The sequence below is a fragment of the Suricata suricatta genome, chromosome 1, assembly GCF_006229205.1.
Source record: "Suricata suricatta isolate VVHF042 chromosome 1, meerkat_22Aug2017_6uvM2_HiC, whole genome shotgun sequence".
In the NCBI taxonomy this organism is placed as follows: Eukaryota; Metazoa; Chordata; class Mammalia; order Carnivora; family Herpestidae; genus Suricata; species Suricata suricatta.
Genome location: NC_043700.1, coordinates 20,664,422 through 20,670,707, shown reverse-complemented (window position 1 = coordinate 20,670,707; position 6,286 = coordinate 20,664,422). Strand labels below are relative to the sequence as shown.

Here is a 6,286-nt window from a genome sequence, read left to right as displayed (position 1 = left end):
CTGCAGGTGGTGATGGGAGGGCACTTGTGGGAAAGAGCACTGGGTGTTTTACGGAAACCAATTTGACAATAAACTATTAAAAAAAAAGAATAATCCCCAAACTTTTTGTCCATAAACAAGTACACTAGAAGATAGTTAAGTAAAAGATGCTTTCTTATTAAAAAAATCTTCTATATTCAGTAATAACAATAATAATGTCATAATGCCTTATCTCATAAATATTCCACAATTTTATTTATGTTACATAATCTACATTTAAAAAGTAATCATGTTTGGGGCACCTGGGTGGCTCAGTTGGCTAAGCGGCCAACTTCAGCTCAGGTCGTGATCTCATGGTTCATGGGTTTGACCCCTCTTAAGGCTCTCTGCTGTCAGTTCAGGAGCCTGCTTCACTGATCCTCCCCTACTCATGCTCGGTCTCTCTCAAAAATGAACATTAAATAAATTAATTAATTAAAAAAAAAAAAAGCTAGAGTTTCTCCCTGAGGAGCAAAGGATCTGTTCTCCACTGTAACTTTTAAGACGTGCACCTGAGAGACGAGCTCCCAAAGGATCTGATGCTGAAGACCAACGGGGCCCACGGCCATGACACCTGGGACTGTGGCAAGCTGGAAACATCTCTTTAAGAGCCCAGAAGCAGACTCCCCTGCCCCAGGGCCCAGCACAAAACAGCCCTTTAAAAAACTCCCAGACTTTAGGAAGAGACTTATTTCTTAATTTTAAAGTGCTGGTCTAAGGGGCAAGAGCTTGCTACATACTCCTGGGGAATCAGAGGCTGGTGGGTGTCATTTTCTTGCTCTTCCTCTTTCTCTCCTTTTTCATGGGTGTCATGTTTATGCTCTGCTGGTGGGCACCATCTTCTGGACTCTCCCTTTGCCTTTCTGAAATCCATGGGCACTACCTTTTCTTTCACCCTTTGTTTTCCCTCTTTTCTTTTTCTTTCTTGTTTTCTTTTACTTTTTCTCCCCCTCCCTTCATGGCAAGTGCCATCTTTGCACTCCCCTCCACCTCACTCCAGCCAGTGGGCACTGTCTTCATGCTCTCCTCCTGCTGTGTTCCAGAGTACCACTGTCTCCCAGGGGACAGTGTCTATGCATGTCTGGTGCCCCAGCTTTATGGCTGCCACCAAGGGGACACCCCCTGAAAACCTGGATCTGAACGCCAGAGGGGCTTGTGATTCTGGATTTCATGAGATTGTAACAATCAAAGAGATCATTCTTGGCAGATTACCACCGCCAGGGCTCTGTGCAGACAGAAGACTCAGACACATCCCCAGTGTTTCTCAGAAGGAGTCTTATGTGGTCATCCAGGAGCGTGGGCTTGAGGCAGTTTCTGGGTTGTCACTCTTACATTACAGGAGCATGAAGAGGTTTTCACAGGGAATGGAAGTGGTGAACGTGACCTTCACACTCTCCTGCTGTCTTGCTCTGGTTCATGGGCTACTCTGGTGGCCAGCAGGGCTTAGCTCATAGATCCCACAGACTAAAACCAACAGAGAGTTCTTAAACAGCCACCATCCCCAGGGCATGGCAAGAAGCAATAATCCCAGGAGCTCACATCTATTAGATTATCATTTTAGCAACAGCCAGAGGAGCAGGACTGATTAAACACATCTCTAAGAGCTGAATGTTAACCTTTCCTGAAATCTCAGAAGGCGGACATTATCTTTGTGCTCCCCTTCCGAATACTCCAGAGTGCGATCATTTCTCAAGGGAGCTCCTATACGTGTCTGACATCCCGGTTTCCACTTGTGGCACCGCGGTTTTTGTGACTGCTATCCAGAGGACCCCTCTGCATTGCCTGGCACTGGTGGGCAGCAGGGCTCGTATTCCCGGGTCCCACAAGTGAAATGATCAGAAACACAGTTCTTGGCAGGCTCTGACCCCAGGGCACTACACAAACAGGAGGCTGAAACACACTCTAAGCCTTTCCATGGAAGAGTCCTACTTGTTGGGCCTGGACCTTTGGCGTTAAGTGTTGGCTTCAGGTCCGGCACACATCTAAAGGCTACAAAGCTGCTCTCAGGGAATGTAGGCTGGGGGACACCATCTCTGTGGTCCGGCTCTGCCTCACGACCGCTCACCACTGTCTCCAACAAAGGAGCCTGCACACTCATCTGGAGCTCAAGTTTTTGCAACTTCTGCCATGGGAAATGAGGTATATCTTAGGATACTGAGATAAGAATCCACAAATCAAATAATGTGACATACCACACTAACAAATGTTGAATATAAAGAGATATGATTATCACAGTAAATACAGAAAAATCATCTGATAAAATTGAACAGCCATTTATGATAAAACAAAACGTGTAAAGAGATAACACACTTCAACATAATAAAGGCCATTTATGATAAGCCCACAGCTAGTGCCGTACTCAAGGGTGAAAAGCTGAAATATTTTTCACAAGGGCCAGGAATAAGATAAGGATATATTCACTTTTGTAATTTTTATTCAACATAGTTTTGGAAGTCCTAGCCAAAATAATTAGAAATCAATCACATTTATAGCTATATACAAATGAAAAAAACTAGGAATAAATTTAGACAAGAAAGTGAAACTGTACACTGAGGGCCACAAGACAATGATGAAAGAAATTAAATATGATACAAATAAATGTAAACATATTCCAGGCTGATTGATTGAAAGAATTAATACTGCTGAAATGTTCATAACATCCTAAGAAATCTACAGATTTGAAGCAATACCTATCCAAACACCAATGGCATGTTTTGTAGAGATAGAACAAAAATTCTAAACTTTTTATAGAACCATGAAATCTTGAGACAGAAGAATAAAGCTGGGGGCTTTTGCACCTTGAATGCAAGCTATATTACAAAGCTATAGTAATTAAAACAGTATGGTATTTGCATAAGAAACAGATCTATGGACTGAAACAGAGAGCCCCCATTTTATGACAAAAGAGCTAAGAAAATATAAAGGGGAAATGACAGTATCTGCAATAAATGATATTGATGTTGAAGAAACTGGACAGCCACCTGCAAAAGAATGAACCTGACCCACCATCTTACACCACACACACAAAGTAACTGAAAATGGATTAAAGACTTGAATGTAAGACCTGAGACCATCATACTTTGGAAGAAAACACATGCAGTAAGTTCCTTGACATTGGTCTTTGTGCTGATTTTTTGGATATGAAACCAAATCAAAGGTAACAAAACCAAGAAATAAACACGTGAGACTATATCAAACTAAAAACCTCTTCACCAAGAAAATGAAAAGACAACCCACTAAAATGGAGAAAATATTTAAAAGTCATATATTTGATAAAGGCTTGATATAAATGTATAAAAACACATACAACCAAACACCCAAAGAGCAAACTATACATTTAAAAAAAGGTCAATGAAAACAAATAGTCATTTTTCCATAGAAGACGCAAATGGTCAACAGACACATAAAAAGATGCTCAGCATCACTCATCATCAGAGAAATACAAATCAAAACTACAATGAGATACCACCTCCCACCAGAATGGCTAAAATTAACAACACAAGAAAACAACAAGTATTGGCCAGGATGTAGAGAAAGGAGAACTTTCCTGCACTGTTGGTGGGACTGCTAACTGGGGCAGCCACAATGGAAAACAGTATGAAGTTTCCTCAAAAAAAAAAAAAAAAAAAAGGAAAAAAAAAGAAATTAGAACTACCATAAGATCCAGCAATTTCACTTCTGGGTATTTACCCAAAGGAAAAAAAATCACTAGCTTGAAAAAATATATGCAGCCCAATGTTTACTGCAGCATTGTTTGCAATATCCAAGATATGAAAACAGTCTAAGTCTCTATCATTGAATGAATGAAGAGGTTGTGAGTATATACAATGGCATATTACTCATTGATAGAAAATAAAATAAAATCTTGCCATTCGCAATAACATGAATGAACTCTGAGGGCATTATCTTGAGTGAAAGAAGTCAGAGAAAGACAAATGCCATAAAATCTCACTTCTATGTGGAAACTGAAAAGAAAAAAAGAAAATAAGCCAAGCTCATAGTTACAGAGAGCAAATTGGTGGTTGCCAGAGGTAGGGGTGAAAAATGAGCAAAATGGGTGAAAGGAATTAAAAGGTATAAACTTCCAGTTATAAAGTACGTAAATCACAGGGGTATAGGATGGTGGCTATAGCTAATAATACTGTATCATAGATCTCAAAGTTGCTGTGATAGTAAATCTTAAAAGTTTTCATCACAAGAAAAAAATTCTAACTGTGCACGATACTGGATATTAACTAGATTTTTTGTGGATCATTTCACAAAATATAGAAATAATGAATCACTGTCACAGGAGCAAAGCATGGGAATGCATCTGGATCTCAGGATGTCAGACCCAGAGGTTCTTCCTAAAGGAAAGCACCAGAAGCATTCACACAGGAAGCAAACAATGTTCACTGAGGACCAACTGAAAGCCTTGGAATTCTAGTTCAGTCAGAACCCGTACCCTCCTCCCAACCTGCAGAAGGAGATGGCCTCAAAACTGGACATGCATCCGACAGTGCTGCAGGTTTGGTTCAAGAACCATAGAGCAAAACTCAAGAAAGCCCAATGCAGGCATATGCAGCAAAAGCAAGAACAAGAGCCATTAGCTGGGGTGGACCTCAAGACCAGCTCTTCCCAGAGAGACATGGAGGCACCTCCAGGAGCCTCTAGCGGCGCCCACCCCACCTCCCTGGTTTACACAGATCATCCAATGCCTTCCTTCCAACTCCGCATATGCCCCAATTTGAAGTCTCTCCCTCACCATTCTGTTGGCCACAAAATAGTCCACTTTGGCTGCTGCCAAGATCCTAACATCTACTCCCTTTGTCCCATTTAGGAAGCTCAGATTCTTTCCACAAGCTTCACTGCTAATCCCTTCCATTCCACCACCACAAAGAATGGATGAGAGAAGCTAGACACAAAGTCACATGTTGTCATGATTGGCGACGATGCCCAAACAAGGGACAGATACAAGAGCTACACAGCATGGACGTAGTTCAAAACCATGATGCTCCAAGAAAAAGAAGACACAAAAATGCCCATGCCCGTGTGGTGGAATTAAGTGTAAAGAGACAGTAAAACTTACTGGGGAAAGTGATGTTTCATGTCTTACTTAGGATAGTGTCTAGTTGGACGTATCGAGTCATCAGAAGACGCGGAAGTGTAACATTATGTACACCACAAAAAAAAATAATCGTGTCAGCACGGGGACGTCAGCTAATGCCACAGTGGTTGTCAATTTACAATATGTAAATGTATCAAATCAACACCTTCATGTAAACCTTAAACTTGCACAATGCTGCTAATGTATCAATTGTATCAAAGTAAAGCTGGGGAAAAATGTTTCAATGATACCTCAATGAAGATATATATAAAGATATATATATACACGTATACACATGTAAAATGGGACTAGTAAAAAGACAGTTATCTTTAAAAAAAAAAGAAAGAATGAATGAATCACTCTTTTGTACAGCTGAAACTAACATTATGTATGTCATTTATACCTCAATAAAAATGTAATAAACCAATTCTAATAAATAAATAAATAATCATCTATGAGGGAAAAAAAGGCTTAGAGAGTTTGTGTGGTTATTAGGTGTTAGGTCAAAGAGTCTGGATTTATGTGAGATTACTGAAATTTTCCAAGGAGAAAAGTGACATAATAAGGGTAGAGTTTTGAAAGGCTTCACATAACAGCAGTGCACACAGTGTGTGAGGGAGACATTTCCCGTGAGACGGCTTGCACTTTCAAGGACCTTAGATGGCAGTGACTCCAGAATGGAAAGAGAGGATAGAAAATGTGAGGATGCACTGTGAAAATAATATGTTAAGGCAAGTGGTGACCAATGTATGCCATAATAACAGGAAGTTCCAAACTTTTAAATGTGATGCACTTGGAAAAGCAGGATGCCATCAGAAAAAAAGAACATCAGAAAATACAATTGGTTTAAGACAGTTAAGGGTGAGATGATGAATTCGATTTTAGGTTTTTAAACACACCCTTGAGCCTCAGTTTAATATGAAGATTCTGAAGATAAAATAAGCTTCTATCTAATGCCCTCTTCTGGGCAAAGAGAGTTTGCAAGAGAATATGTGCATTTTTCAAAGGCTAGGCTGCATACAAGTTTTTGAAATGTCACTGAAAAATATATTTAGACTTTGCTTCATAAAAGGATGAAATCATTGGTCAAAGAAATAAAATCCATGTAAACCTGGATACCTTCCCAGAAACAACATTTGCCATTTTAAAATGCTGGGGGAAAATGTGAAATAGATTTTAAGT

At 40.0% G+C, this 6,286-nt stretch overlaps 1 pseudogene; it reads left to right on the top strand.

The window, feature by feature from the left end:
- The first annotated feature begins 4,318 nt into the window (after positions 1–4,318).
- Positions 4,319–4,906, top strand: LOC115300518 (annotated as a pseudogene).
- The last annotated feature ends 1,380 nt before the right edge of the window (positions 4,907–6,286 follow it).